Source organism: Pseudonaja textilis, chromosome 4 (assembly GCF_049901715.1).
Source record: "Pseudonaja textilis isolate UNSWEBS1 chromosome 4, rPseTex1.2, whole genome shotgun sequence".
NCBI lineage: Eukaryota > Metazoa > Chordata > Lepidosauria > Squamata > Elapidae > Pseudonaja > Pseudonaja textilis.
This window is the reverse complement of record NC_141993.1, coordinates 71,780,461-71,796,357: the sequence shown is the minus strand read 5'-3', so window position 1 is coordinate 71,796,357 and position 15,897 is coordinate 71,780,461. Positions and strand designations below refer to the sequence as shown.

The 15,897-nt window shown below is 36.1% G+C and overlaps 1 protein-coding gene across 3 annotated transcripts in view; it reads right to left on the bottom strand.

The window, feature by feature from the left end:
* Positions 1 to 15,897, bottom strand: part of SCHIP1 (schwannomin interacting protein 1) — a 319,470-nt gene that overhangs the window by 144,219 nt on the left and 159,354 nt on the right. The gene's annotated exons all lie outside the window — the stretch shown is intronic.

Genomic DNA, 15,897 nt, shown 5'->3' with positions numbered 1-15,897 from the left:
AATTTACAGGGCAATGTCTATGAGGAGTCCAAAAATCACAGTGGGTGATTGGGCAACACAATTAAAGCACTGACCCTTTCATATGTGTGTTGATGTTGCATGCATGCAGAAGAGATGGGACTTCAATTGTGTGGCTGTAATTGCCATCTTATTTTTACCTGGAGGCCTACAGCTAATGGAAAAGATCCTGTCTGAGTTCTTTCCCATTGCAATTACTATTTTTCCTACTACAACTATTTCTGAGCACTAAAGAGCACTAGACTACATGGATCAGTCACACTAAGCTATAATGTAATTTGTTTGGTTTTGCATAATCAGCAACTCCAACTGGCATCATTTATGAACTATAACTAATGGTTCAACATATATGTGCTCAGTTACCATGAAGGATTTTACCTGGTCTGATGAATATAAACCATGTTTTAGTTTGGTTCCCTATACATCAATATATATTGCCCAAAGCAAACTTTTCTTATTTGAATTTCTGAAGTGACACATAAAGGACCAGCCTTATCCTAATAAGCTGCATGATCACTTTGCTGCAAAGGGAGCATCATAGACCTGGAAGGGTCATTTAAGCCATCTAATCAGCTAGTGCTACAAGCTGATGGTCTTGAGAATTAGTTCTACCAATTAGCTTACATAGGATGCATCAACTTCCTGTCCCTTCAGTAATCGACAGATCGCTCTTTACAGAAGAATCCAGGCAAATATAAACTGTGCAAATGATGAAATAGAGGTTATCTTTCTGATAAGAATACAGACATTGCAGACTAAGGGAGCTTGTTCAAGCTTGGAGAGTGGTGTGGTCTCAGATTGCAAACTGTATGCTATATATTTCAAATCCATGTAACTAGTCAAATGCATCTGATATTCCACACAGGGCTTGGCTACTTTGATTTCCTTAGATTATATTGTCAGGGACAGATACCAATTGAAAATGATAGCTGCCTATAAATCTAATTAGAAAAGGCCACCTTAAATGTCTGTTTCCTTTTCGTTCCTGATTGTATCAAGGACCCAGAATGCACAGTGAAAAGGAAAGCAGGAATCCTAGCTTATTTTTTTTTTTCCAAAGCACAGATCAGTAATGCCTATACTGGTTAGGAATTCTAGGATTTATATCTGGAGAATGGCTGCAAAAGGATACAGAAAATGTGTAGATTTTTTTATAAGATGCCATTGGAGATTTCTTTAATGGTTTGAAGAAAATCAGACACTTTGTTGAATTGTTCAGAAATATAAAAACACACATCATACCCATTGTACGTGATTATGGGGAGCCTTTACAAAACTCAAATTTTGTGTTTGATTCAATCTATTTATTTATTTTTATTTATTTATTTGATTTGTCAATTGTTTACAAGATAATAAATATAAGTGTATACATAGTTTTGAATACATGAAATGGGTACATATAAGAAAAATAAAAGAAACATCTCCCATACTCTTTCAATGAGCTTGATCAGAATCTAGAAAATTAAGGACTGAGTGAGCAGGATACTGGGAGTAAAGCTTGAATCTGAACCCGTGAGTACACTTTTTAACATTCATAAACAAACTGAACAGCTGCGGTAAGTTATTGTCATTTTTTTTTGCTGTTAAAAAAACCTTAGTCAAATTGAAACCTGCTTCATATAACACACCAAGGAATACAGTTTGTCTGATTTTGTCTTGCCATTATGTGTAACCCCAACAATTACTGATTGTAAACTGGGGTTTACAGTAGAGTGTCTTTTGTAAACTCAGCCAATTGTGGTTCATTCAATTGAAATTATGTAATTAACTGGGTGGAGAAGTCTCCTTTATCCCTGAAGGCAAGGGAGGTTTCTCTCTTTCAGGCTGTTAGTCGGCTTTAGACTTCAGCTGACATCCCAATGATTAGACTTGCATGAAGGAGGGAGATCAGCTAATTAACACTCCTCCTCCTCCTCCTTGGATCTGCCACTCTCAACATGCTGGAGACAAAACAGGGACTGTAATAGCCTCACAGGATCCCAGTAGGGCTTTTGCTTAAATCTTCCCTTCCAGTGCATGTAGTGAACTATGGCAAAAAAAAAAAAAATACACACTAGGGCAGGGGTCCCCAAACTTGCCAACTTTAAGACTTGTGGACTTCGACTCCCAGAATTCTCCAGACAGTGATCTCTGCACTAGGGAAAAACCAGTGAGAAAGACCTGCTCACTTTCTAATCATTTTAGGGCAGGAATGTCAAACATGCATCATCACGTTGTCATGTGATGCATCATGATTTCCCCCCCCCTTTGCTAAACTGGGGTTGGGCGTGGCCAGTGCATGGCACATTCAGCCTGTGGGCCATAACTTTGACACCCCTGTTTTAGGGTAAAAAGTTGTATTTATGAGTTATGGCTCTAGCTGTCACAGAGTGGTCCAACAGGCTAAAACATAAAAAATGTGTTGGCTTAATATACCGGGCTAATGTTGTGACTTACAAACTATGGTTTATGGCTAAGTATATTGTGTAAATCCAGACAATTATGCTTTATTCCATAAACATTGGTCAATAGCTGAATACAAATTGCGAATCAAATCACAGATTTTATCAACCTCAACGCTCTGTTTCTAACAGTGACCAAACAGATGCTTTTGGGAAGCTCACTGGTACAGTGTTAAGGAAAAAGCCCTCCCTTGTTCCTTGCCACAAAATGTTACCTAAGGTTGATGACATTTTGACGGCTATATTAAATTATCATACTTAATAATCTGCAGTCTACTAAACAATTATTGCAATGCGCATCTCTTCTGAAACTGCTATGCAAATTTCAGTGTATGCTTATCTTTTGCCTCCTTTTGATTATGTTCTCCTGGCCTACAGACAGATTCTGCATAAGTTACTTCCCATTTTAATATCAGATTTTCATCCCTCACTTTCCCACTAGATTTTGTCATGGCACAAATTGTTCCTTTGGCATTTTGCATGGACCAGTGAGACTCCAACTGGGCAAGAAGATGAATGGGTGATTTCATATTCCCTTCTATTGTCCTTTGGCAACTCTATTATGCTGCCTCTTTATTATCACAGTTAAAAAGACAGTTCCCAAGCTTATGGAGATGCTATGTTCTACAGCTTTCCAGGGGGTTGTCACGCACATGGGTGGGGAGGTTTAGTGGCCTCACTGAACCTGAGAACAATACCCCTGGGAATGAGAGCTCCTGGTAGTGTCATCTTGATAAGGGCAAAAGGAAAGAGTAAAGTAATGGCAGGTGGGACTTTGCAGGCATGAGTGGACCAACCTACTAAAGAAAAAGAACCCCACCATCAAACCTAGAAGAAAGCATTAGGAAATTATTTCTGTAGTCTTGCCAAAAAAAGTGACATGACTCAAACATTTAAATATTTTTGGGCATTGAATGATAAGTCCTGAGACTGGAAGATGCCACTTTTGTTACTGAGGAAGAATGTCAAAATGTCATTAATACCAGTATACTTAGAGGTGATATTTTGTTTAGACTAGGGCTGTAAAAATCTCAGCCCTTGGGCTGGATGCGTTATGCGCTGGCCATGCCCACACCCAGTTTAGTGAAAGGGGAAAAAAAGTCACAATAAGTCACGTGACGCCGCCATGACGATGTAAGTTTGACACCCTTGGTTTAGACCAAAGCTGTAAGAAATTCAGACCCCTCACTAATGATACTGAAAACATTATTTCACATGTTATATGGACACATACAATTGGGTCGTGGAATGTGAGAAGCATAGAACAAACAAAACTTAAAATCATCAAAGGTTTATGAAGGCTTAGGATATTAATAACACTAGTAAACCAGAATGAGTTCATTTAAATCACATTAGACTAGCACCAATGATGTTACCTACTTTGAGTAATGAAACATCTGCAAGAAAGCAACCAAGCTCAGAGAACACCAAGGACCCTTCATTTAAACTCTAAGCTACAAATATTCTACTTTATTGGTACTGCTTGATTAGAAGATTTACAGCTCAAGGCTTGAGATCATATAAGGTAATATTCTGGCAGTGATACTCAAGCAGGTAAGTGCTTGGCTTTAATCCAGTGAATAAAAGGTCATGTCTAGTCAAATCAATGACTATCCAGTGAACAGCGGAGTTATGAGTACCCTTAATACAGATTCAGTGGTGGTAGGCACTGAAGAACTTTCTGGCAAATTACAAGCAATGCTAAATGCCATGCCAGAGAAGAAGAAAATAATAAAGTTAATGGTTGATTGGATTGCAAAAGTTGGAAAAAACTGAGAATCCTAGACTTATAGAAAGATTTCAATTGGCCAAATGCAATAAGGCAAGAAATAGCTTTGCAGAATTCATGAAGAAAGTTACTTTGTTCATTTTTAAAACATCTGCTTCAAGCACCCTAAATATAATTTTACACTTGGATATTACTGAATGGACATTAGATTCAATTATTCTAAAAATGAAAAACAGAAGGAGAAATATAATCCTATCAACTTGGATATTTCCAGATGCAGGTTGTAGAAAAGACTGTGATTAGTCTTTTCTACAATCTGCAAATACGTAACTCAGAATATTAAAGAGAGTGGGAGTGACAACACAATTTGATCTGAAGGACATATGTTCACAATATAAAATCAGTATAAGGAAAAAAAAGTAAGTATGCTTTAACTTATTCAAAAAAGAATCCTAAAGGAAGAAAGAAATCACATGACCGAAAGTTGAAAACTGAAGCAGAAAAAATAAATCAGCATTTCTAAAAGGAAAAAAATCAAGTGGCTTTCAGACCAAGCTGTCACAACCTGTGTGGGATAGAGAATAAAAGCCTTGAGCAACAAGAAGAAATGTTCAATATCAGACAACAAAAGACAAGGCAAGATACAGTATCTTGGTCAAGAATGTCAACAAATTGAGGAAAGAAACAGGAAAAGAAAAATAAGAGATGTTTTTAAGAAGTGAAGTTCTCAGGGCTAACAAGACTAATCAAGCAAGAGATTTAATAGAGGAAAAATCATTCATTTTTATACCTGTTTGTATATTGGCTTATCCGAAGATTATTGGCAGCTTACATCTCATAAACATTATAAAACATACAATAAAGCAACTATAATCCATACATCATATCGATTACTGCAGAAACAATCCCCATCCAATAATGGTTTCTAGTTAAGTAGTATCCTTTAGTGCTGTTGTTGTGAAAGCTGACAGAATGAAAAAGAGTGAGAGCAAAGATAGAGGACTATGAGTACCAATAGACTTCAAGAGAAAAACAATCAATAGGTCTGGTGGAAAAAGCCTGATTGCTTGCCTGAAAAGATGACAAGCAAGCAAAAACTTAGCATATGCAGTGGATGGATAACAGGATCCATTAGTAGACTGGAATGTTGTTGGAAAATTTGTAGATTATCACCATAGACAGGTCAAAACGGTTGGCATTTGTCCACACAGCTGCCCTGACATGATGGCACGTAAGTATAGTATGCACTAAGATAATGCAGCATTATCAGTTTGGTTTTGGAATTAAATGTCAAGACTTGGATACAGATTGGTATTCAAATCTCAGTTGGTTGAAATCTATAATGTGTAGACAAATCTGGGAACAGTGTAATCCAATCAATATAAGTGTCTGTAAATTACATTGATTCAATGCATGTGCTCTTTCCCTATTACAGACTGAAGAAGAGGTCAGTTGAGATAGTGTGTTATGTGTTTTGCATCTGGAATTTTTTTGGGGGAATACAGTTTATTTTTTGGTTTACACATTATCCTGCACTATAAAACCACACTGGCTTCATAAACTTATTAGGCCAAAATCAGGCATGTTGCATTATAGCTGCATGTAATATGTTAAACCAATCACATGCTTGTAATTATTTTAATCCACAGAACTGCCAGGTAAACAACATTTTTTTCCAGCCAGAATCTATAGCCTAAAATGAAATGTAACCTCTTCCATCCACCCAATGAATAAATAAATATTGCGCTGGAAGGAAAAGTTTAATATAAAGTTATACTGTATATGCATATTCAGGATATAAAAATAAAAACTATACAAATTGGATGGGATATAACCTGTATGATAATGGTACTTATGAGAAGGCTTTAGAATTGTGATTATTTGCAAAATTATTGTGGATCATCAAGGTGAAGATGCAACAAAGGCAAACTTTAAGAAATTGATTCAGAGAAATTGGAACAAGTTCAAAGGACAATGAGAATGAAGTGTTATGAAGAATAAAGAACTGGGCATTTTTAACCTTAGGAAAAGAAAATTGGAGGATATGATGGTGCTCTTCAAATATTTAGAAGGGATGTCACAAGGAAGTCAAGACCTATTTCTATTGTCTTAAGTGGGAACATAGAATAATAGGGTTAGGTTACAGGAAAGCAGATTTCAACTAAATGTTAGGACAAAATCTCTACACACGATAAGAACAATTCATATCCTTTCACTGGATATGTGTCCTTTCATTGGATATGTTCAAAATTACAAATTTAATTAACTGTTCTTAGGAATGTTTTAATATAGAATAGAATAACAGAGTTGGAAGGGACCTTAGAGGTCTTCCAGTCCAACTCTCTGCTTAAATGCAGGTAACCCTATATCATTTCAGACAAATGGTTATCCAATCTCTTCTTAAAACTTATATGAAAATCTTCAATGAATAAAGTATTGGACCTGACCGAAATAGTTTTTTCCAAATTTATTATTTTAATTCAGCCATAACTCTGCTTAATATACCTATGACATACATAGACACACACACAAGCTTTCTACTATATTTAATGGAAAAATAGAAAATACTATTGTTCATTTACATAGACCTTGCTTTGTTTGAACAAGTAATAGTTATACTACTCATAAACTGAATAATAAATAGGACAATAATTAAGAGTGTAAATTAAGAAATTAGAAACTCTTCTGGGTTCAACTTTGCCATAAATCAACATTTTGTAAGTAAACTCTCATTCTCCTATCATTCTCCTATTTGTAGTACTGAAAAAATATTGAATAGTAAGACTATGTTAGTGTGAACTAGATGGTTGTAGACCCTGAATTTATTTTGTCTTATGCAACACAGCCCAGCATGTTATAAACAGTAATCAGATAACAAACTCAGAGGTTATTTGTAGTAGCATTTATTTTTATATATACAGATTACAAAATGAAGAATTGTTTTGTGGGGCAGGGAAGGAATCAAGATTTATCCTTTAATCATTATATCCTATGGAAATTGAACTTAATGACAGAATGAACTAAAAGCTAATGTCTCTAATGGGTTTCAAAGGACAAATAATCCTAATAGTGGGCAATGATTTATGTGAACACATACTAGATCTATAAGAGCATTTCCTATCATGAACTGTGAATCTAATTTTTAAAAGCAAGTTAAGTATAAATCAATTATATATCTAACTAGCTAAAGTGGGATGCAAAAGTAGTAGGAAGTGAACATTAAGGTTTTGATTTTCTATCAGTAAAAATTTATCTGAGTTGCATTATCCAGTTTTATTTTCTATCCAAAACTGCAGGATCACAAAGCAGTCCACCTAGAATAGCAAATTTAGAATTTAAGATATTGTGCAAAAACAGTATGAGTAAGAGAAGAGATCGATCCAGCAGAGAGAGCCTCATTTAAAGAGTCATTTAGGATTTACCCCCAGATGCATCTTGCAGATATTCTGTTTGTTTAAACTGTGCTTAATTTTTAAATTTCCCATTTTAACATAATTTTGCTGTGTAATTATTTATTACTCTTCTAAGCAGGCAGACCCAGAGGATTCTGCTTTCCTACCAGTTGAAGCTGCAAAGCCTGCAAAAGTGATTATGAATTGGACCAAATCATAGATTTGCTATTTATTTCCTATCTTTAAAGCCGCTGAGAAAGCTAACTAGGGTATGTTTCTTTTAATGGCCACTTTAGAGATGTGAAATTCTCAAAATAAAATTGCTTTCTTGTAGATTAGGTACTGCTACAGATACAATTAAGGACTGCAACAGTTCATCAGATTGGGGCATTATTTGTTGCCATTTCTTAAATTTCTTTCTAACCCAGAGTTAATATATACACAAGACACATTAAAAAAAAACCAAAGCCAAGCAAAAGTTCCTTTCTAAAGGGCTTGAGCAGTCCATGCACAGTTTAAACAATTTGCTTCTATGGCTATTATCAGTTTCAGGGGAAATTTAAAGAAAACCTTTATTATAGCCCAGAATGATGTGAAAACAAACTCATTCTCTCTCCTCTCTCTCCCGCTCCTTCTTACACTTAGCAATACTCACATTCATCTTCTATAAAGAGACCTTCTCTTTCAAGCCATTTTGTAAAGAATTCCAGTCATTTCAGTAGAATAAATAGAGTCCTGTTCTCCGTAGGGCTGCCTAGAATACTGTTCATCATCTCTTTCCTTTGGATAACCATTCTGTTAGGATATGGAAGTTGAGTTCAAAAATAGACTCCAATTCACTTGGCATCAAACATGCAGACTAGACAGCTGTCAGGCTCCCACTGAACCCAACCTTGTGCCAATAGATTTCAATGCAATCTTTTCTTGGAGTGATGAGCTGGTTCATTACATTGCATGAACTTGCCTTCACCCTCCAGATGGATGGTGAGCTTTTCACAGCGTTAAAAGAATATAAGCTGATCTGTCCTAAAGCTTTGTCTTTTTCATTCATCAGCCTTGCAAGACAAACCTCGAGTCTTTTTCGAATTATTCATGAGTCTTTCCTTTCACTATTGCCACTCTATGCTTCAAACTAGTTAATGTGGCATAACTTTTGTATTGCAGCTTTTATAAAAATTAAAAATCTGTGACGTGGGTTCAAAGGCAGTGGAATGGGTGTGTATTTTTAAATGTGTTGCAAATGGGCTTATATATAAGTATATGTGTATTTCATATTGTGGTATATGTGAAACATACTGCAAGAGGCCATCTTATGCATGCTTGTGTAGAAATCATCATCACCAGGAAAAGAAATATTTATTTTGGAGTAAACATTCCGAAGACTGGGATGTCAGAATAACAAAACCCATTTTAAGGGGAAAATGTTAAATCTTAAGACAACCTAAAAATAAAAACCTTTCCTCCCTTGAGGTGATCTCACAAACTTTCCACCTAGAAAACAACAAATGGAACAAATCTGTAATATTTCAAAGAAACTTCATAACATGAAGTTTCAGAGGATTTTACTTTCTGGATTATTATACATAGGACATTAACACGATTGAGCGGGTTCAAAGGTATTTCTCGAGAAGAGTACTTCACTCCTCTACTCACAATAGTATTCCCTATGCCTCCATGGTTTGAAATTTTGGGCTTGGATGATCTTGAACTGCGCCATCTGCAGTCCGATCTAAGCATTGTTCACAAAATTGTCTGCTGTGACATCTTGCCTGGCAATAACTTCTTCAGTTTCAATCACAATAATACATGGGCAAACAACTGATACAAACTTAAGATAAACTGCTCCAAACTTGATTGTAGAAAATACGACTTCAGCAATAGAGTGGTTAATGCCTGGAACGCCCTACCTGACTCCATTATTATAGCCTTAACCCTTCACAGCTTCAACCTCAAACTGTCTACTGTGGACCTCACCCCATTTTTAAGCGGTCCTTAAAGTGGGTGTGCATAAGCACACTAGCATGCTACCATCCCTGTCTTACTGTCCCCATTTATCTATATTTACTTCCTGTGTTCATATTTATGTTCATACCTACACTTGTTATCTTGTACATGTTTGACAAATAAATAAATAATTAACGAATATAATAAATACAATCATTTATATTAACTATTTTCTTGCATCCAAAGGACAATGGCAGCAAAAATGTATATAAAATCAAACCTTTATTGTCAATGCACAACATGTGTACAATGAAATTGAATGAGCCTCCCTTGGTGCAGCCCCCCCTCCCCCGAGACACAAGATACATCTCAATAACTCAATAAATGAAATAGAATTCCTAAACCCAAATAAGTAATAATTAAAACACATTCCCATATACTTATATGCATGTAACATTTTATATTACATTGGTATGAACATGTTGCATGTTGCGCTGGCCCTGCAAGTCTATAGACAACTGTACATGAAATTCATCATGATTTTCAGATGTAATGTGGCTTATTCCCACCCTCCATAATATATTTATACACTCTACCTGTTATAGGATTTTGCTACTAGAAGAGATGTTTTACAATAAAAGTCAGATATTCATGAAATCTAGAGAATCTTTAGCAAAAATATACTAGTTCAGTTAGAAAACAACTACTACCAACCTGCCTTCAATCGAGGACCTGTATTCTGCACGAGTCAAAAAGTGGGCTGTGAAAGTATTTACAGACCCTTCACATCCTGGACACAAACTGTTTCAACTCCTTCGCTCAAAACAACGCTATAGAGCAGGGGTCCCCAACCACCGGGCTGCGGACCGGTACTGGTCCGTGGAACATTTCCTACCAGGCCGCCAGTTTGCTGGGCACCGCCATCTTGTTTGACGAGAAAGTGCTTCTGGGTGAGCTTTTCCAGTTGGAAAGCGGCGTTTGGGTCCTGAAGGAATCCTCGCACCTTAGTTTCATCGAAGGGGGGGGGGGCTTCAAACAAAACTAAGGCGCGAGGATTCTTTCAGCACCCAAGGCAAGGCCAGCCAAGCGACCGTCCCGAAGCCGTCCCGAAGCGAAGCCCATCGACAAAGGTACAAAGGAGGAGTTGAAGGTGGTGGAGAGAAGTGGGGGAGGGCTGGCTGGCCGGTCGCTTGGCTCGCCTTGCCTTGTCATGCGTGCTGATGCCGGTACCGGGCTGCTGATCATTTTGTGATGCCGGTACCGGGCCGTGGCACAAAAAAGGTTGGGGGCCACTGCTATAGAGCACTGCACACCAGATCAACTAGACACAAGGGGAGTTTTTCCCTGAAAGCCATCACTCTGCTAAACAAATAATTCCCTCAACACTGTTCAACTATTACAAAGTCCGCATTACTATTAGTATTAATCTTCTCATCACTCCTTATCACCCATCCTCTCCCACTTGTGACTGTATGACTGTAACTTTGTTGCTTGTATCCTTACAGTTTACACTGACTGTGTCCTTACAATCTATATTGACTGTTTCCTAGTATGATTTGATTGCTTGTTGTACCCTGTGACTATTATTAAGTGTTGTACCTTATGACTCTTGATGAATGTATATTTTCTTTTATGTATACTGAGAGTATTTGCACTAAGACAAATTCCTTTTGTGTCCAACCACACTTGGCCAATAAAATATTCCATTCCATTCCATTCCATTCCATTCCATTCCATTCCATTCCATTCCATTCCATTCTATTCTATTCTATTCTATTCTATTCTATTCTATTCTATTCTATTCTATTCTATTCTATTCTAACCAACAGGTATTGGAAAACTTCTTCTGGGTATGGATCTGTATACAATCTTGTATTCTACACGATAGCCTGGAATGCAGGTAGATAACAAGAAATCCAAAATACCATCAGTGAAGTAAAAAAGACTTCATTTTTCATGGTGTGTACATTCTTTCCAACGTTTTAAGACAAAACATTCTGTATGCAAGAGAAAACTTGTTCTTTGGAAGAAAGAAAAAAACAGTGGCAATTAAGTGCATATTTTTAGGTATGGTTATGTTACTTGAGATGAAATATACCACAGGTTAAATGTTTCGTAGGACCTTAATAACTCCTCTTCAGACATTTAACCTATAAAAATATTGTGGAAGCATGGAAGTAAATGAAAGACATGTTTCCAGGTCTGTAGATTGTTTAAAGCAGGGGTTGGGCTGCAAACACTCAACTTTCCTTTTTTGTAGTTTTTGGAATTCTTTCACCATGACTGAAAATTTTTTACAATATAATTCCTTACCATTTTAGGTAAGAAACATGAAAACAGTTATTTTATCTACATGACAGAATTTCTCACAATGAGGTGACAAACATAACTACTTTACTGTGACTTCATAATAAACTAATCTAATAGTAAGATAAAGGTAAAGGTTCCCCTCGCACATATGTGCTAGTAGATGTCAATAAAAGAACAAAATAAAGTTTAAGACAAAGTTAACATAGTTATAAAACAACCTTGCTGACATCTACAAGTCAGGTCCAGGATGTAGCCTGTATTAATTTATAATGTAAAGACTAAATTATATTAAATATAACATCTACAATACATATCTAAAATTTAAACAAATTATAGTTACATAGAATGCTTTATGAAAGACTGGCCTATCAGGATCTGACAGACCTTCTGTGCTGCTACACAAAACCTAGCTAACACATACTCTCATGAAAGGCAATTCATCTATGAGTAATATCTGGGAATAGAATGAATCTGGACAACCATGTTATCTACTAATCAGTGGAAGTATGGATCCTCAAAATATTTCCTTAAAAGGAGCAATGGAGAAGAACATATTCTGTAGTTTCCACCTCTTTAGAATAGTACCTTCCATATTTATCATCCAATACTGCAGAGGGGGAGAGCATGGAATCAGGCAAAGAGAAAGCTTTCTGATGGCTAGCAAAGAGAAAGCTTTCTGATGGCTAGCTATATATGGTAAGTGGCAAGAGTGATAATATATTTGTTGTGTACAGATGATAGGAAGGCAAGAGCCGTCTCTAGATATGCTAGCCACTCTGCATCCTTTATTCTTTGCTTCAGGGTTTGCTTTGCCTGATCATATTCCACCTTAAGAACTGAAGAGGCAAAATAGCCTAGATTTAAAAGATTAGATTCAACAGCCTTAATCAAAAGGTTGTATCATGGCAACTGGACCAATCTTTGTTAATCTGAGACATTTCGTTATTCATCCTAGCAGCTTCATCAGTCAGAGCAAAATTATGACTATCTGCCTAACTAATTTTGCTCTGACTGATGAAGTTGCTTGGATGAGCAATGAAACATGTCAGATTAATGAAAATTGGAATAGTTTCATGATACAACCTTTAGACCCCTTTGGCCTGGATGATTGAGCCTTCATTGACAACAGCCTTGATCTTTATGGATTGAAAATTGTTCCGAAGAATTAATGATGCTAGGTCTTGAGTATAGAAATTAAGCTTTAACTAAAGTTTTATAGAAGCTAGTCACACGCTTGACTTAACTTTTATCATACTTGTCTCCAGTTGCAGATGAATATTTATGTCAGGCCTATCCCAAGAATGACATAAAACAATCCATACAAAGTTCAGTTCTTTAGCTGCTCATACCATATAGACAAAATCTTGCCAGACTAAACTGTCCTATTCTAATCTAATGGATATAACTGGGAGATTCTAGAGTGTGGCTATCCTCTTCACACAATCCAGATCCACACTATGTTGTCTTTTGTCTCACTCCTCTCCTTAGAATGTATTTCCTCCTTTCTGGGCAAATGATGCATTACTGTAGTTTATCACATCATTGCTCCTTCATAGAAACCTTCCATTACAGTTTGAGACACAGCAAGATATCTGGAGACCTCCGATCCCAGTATCTCTATGATACTTCTGAAGACCTTTGAATGTAAACTATTAAGCTCTGCATATATTTATAAGTTTCAATACGATCAAAGCCCAGACTTGCCACAATGCACCCGAATGAGCTTACAGCCTTCCTTTAGATCTTCCTGCTCAACTCATAACGACCTGCAGAATAGCCAGGCATATATAGATATTGGGTTGTCTTTGTCCATACCCTTTTCTCTCCCATATCTTAAATCCTTGAACCCTTCTGCACTGAGGTTTGGAACCACAATGGAAATAATGCCAATCTGCTTTTAACATTTCTTGAAATATTTAACTTTTTTTTGTTTTTAGCAACTGCTAATCTGTATTAATGAAAATGACACGAGTGAGTCAGTTTTAGGATCAGATTGTTTTGACATGGAATGGAATGGAAGTTTTCTTCACTTGATAAAAATATTAAGAGTTTGGATTTATACAGTGAAAGCCGTATCCATATACAATAGGATTTTGGATTACCTTCTGACATTTGGCCTAGCCCTAGTCAGTCATCCTAAAACAAAATTATCTCATCTAAGGAATTCCTTTAAACCACCCACATAAGAATCTTTTTAACCTATATTTCCTAGAGAATAGAAACAATCACCATGGCAACGGCACCTGCATTCGAAAGCTCAACATGTCTCTAACGGGCTATAAGTTGTATATTTATGGATGGCACTTATTAATTTAAAACAAAATCTAACAGCTTACCTACAGGAGGCTAATGCCTCATCCAATCCCTGCTGCTCAGCTTATCACTAGACTGAGATGTTGGTCGTGCTTTTTTTTTTTTTTTTTGAATTGCTAAACAACATTTCATCAGCAGGGAATTCTTTTGAATAAAATAACAGTGTAAAATTACAGCTTCTTTTATTATCAATTACTGTCTATTGCGTTTCTGTCTTTGATGTAGATTTATTGCAGGGTTTTTTCCCCAGCTTTTGTAACATCATGTTTTTTTTTTAAACCCTGATATAATTCCAGTATGCTATAACATCATTAGAAAAAGTTTACAAGAAAGGGTTTTTTTAAGATTCTGTCACATTTAAGAAACATCAGAAGTACCAAACACGTTTATTTAGGACATAAAATAAATGAAGCACAGAAAGCAAATGGAAGTAACACTTGGGGAAATTTTTGTAGAGGCAGAATGTGGCCCACAAGGCTAATTTAAGAGCCAATCTTTCACAAGAGTTCTTTGACATTGGTCTTCACCGATAAGAGATTATTAATTAGAAATAAACAGGAATAACTACTGGGAAACTAATTTCAAAACAGCGAGCACTAAGTATTAAAGCATCTTAAACATGATTTCTAATTACAGTATATATTTTGATATAAAATAAATATACAGCAAGTTTCTTCAGTATTAGTAAGAACTGTATCTACTAGATTGAATTAAAATTTAAGAAAATGTGTTCCTAATCAATTTTGTACAAAAAATATAGAGAAGCCACTTTAAAAAAGGGATTTTCATACTGTGTCTATTTGCCCAGAATGATTTTTAATAATCATAGCATATATATATGTATGTATGTATGTATGTATATATATATATATATTTTCAATGTGTATCTTTTTTTAAGAAAAAAAATCCTTTCAAGTTTCATTTTATTAATGTAAATGCATGGAACAATCCTACATTGTGAATATATTAGGTGTACTGTAATTGGATTTGGGGTTATAGACTGAATCATTCAATCAGCTAAAATTTATGTGAACAAACAAAAAGGTTCTAAGAAATGTTAACTGTCAAGGATTTAATGACTTGCAGACTGGTTGGTAGCTATTTTACAACTTTTAAGGTACATTTTTTCCAAGGGGAGGCATGGTGGTGAGATTCAGACTGAGAGAATCAGCTAACATTTCTGTATTGGTTTCTGGTCTTGAAATCAAGCAAGGACTGTTAGGACCTTCCTAACAGGGACTCAGACCTGCCAAAGTTTGGGACAATGATCCAATGAAGTAATATTGGCAATGAAAGCCTTAGCAGAAACCTTAGAGGTGGTATATTTATTCCCAATGTTACTTGTTCAGAAGTTTGTTCACCTTTTCTTATGTTGTTATAAAAATCTCCTTAACAAATACTGTAGAGAAATTCAATATTTTCAAATTATACTGAAAAATCAACCATGGGCTTTACATGACTTTCAGAGTCCTTATTTGAGAAACTTGGTTGAATAACAGCATTGCCAAAAAGGCACTAAGAGTTGTAAATCTAATCTTACAAAGCTTCTTGTTAAGTTCGGGTAATGAGAGGCTGAACCAGGGCATGGATGCAACAAATACTTTATTAGAATAATAAAGGACTGAATGTGCTAGCCAAGCCTGGAACTGGCTCGCAGCGATCAGCAACTGGTTGGACCCCACAGCCTGCTTTTATAGCTGGCTGCTGGGGTGAACCAACCAATGAGAGAGAGGGCAACCGCCCCCGTAGC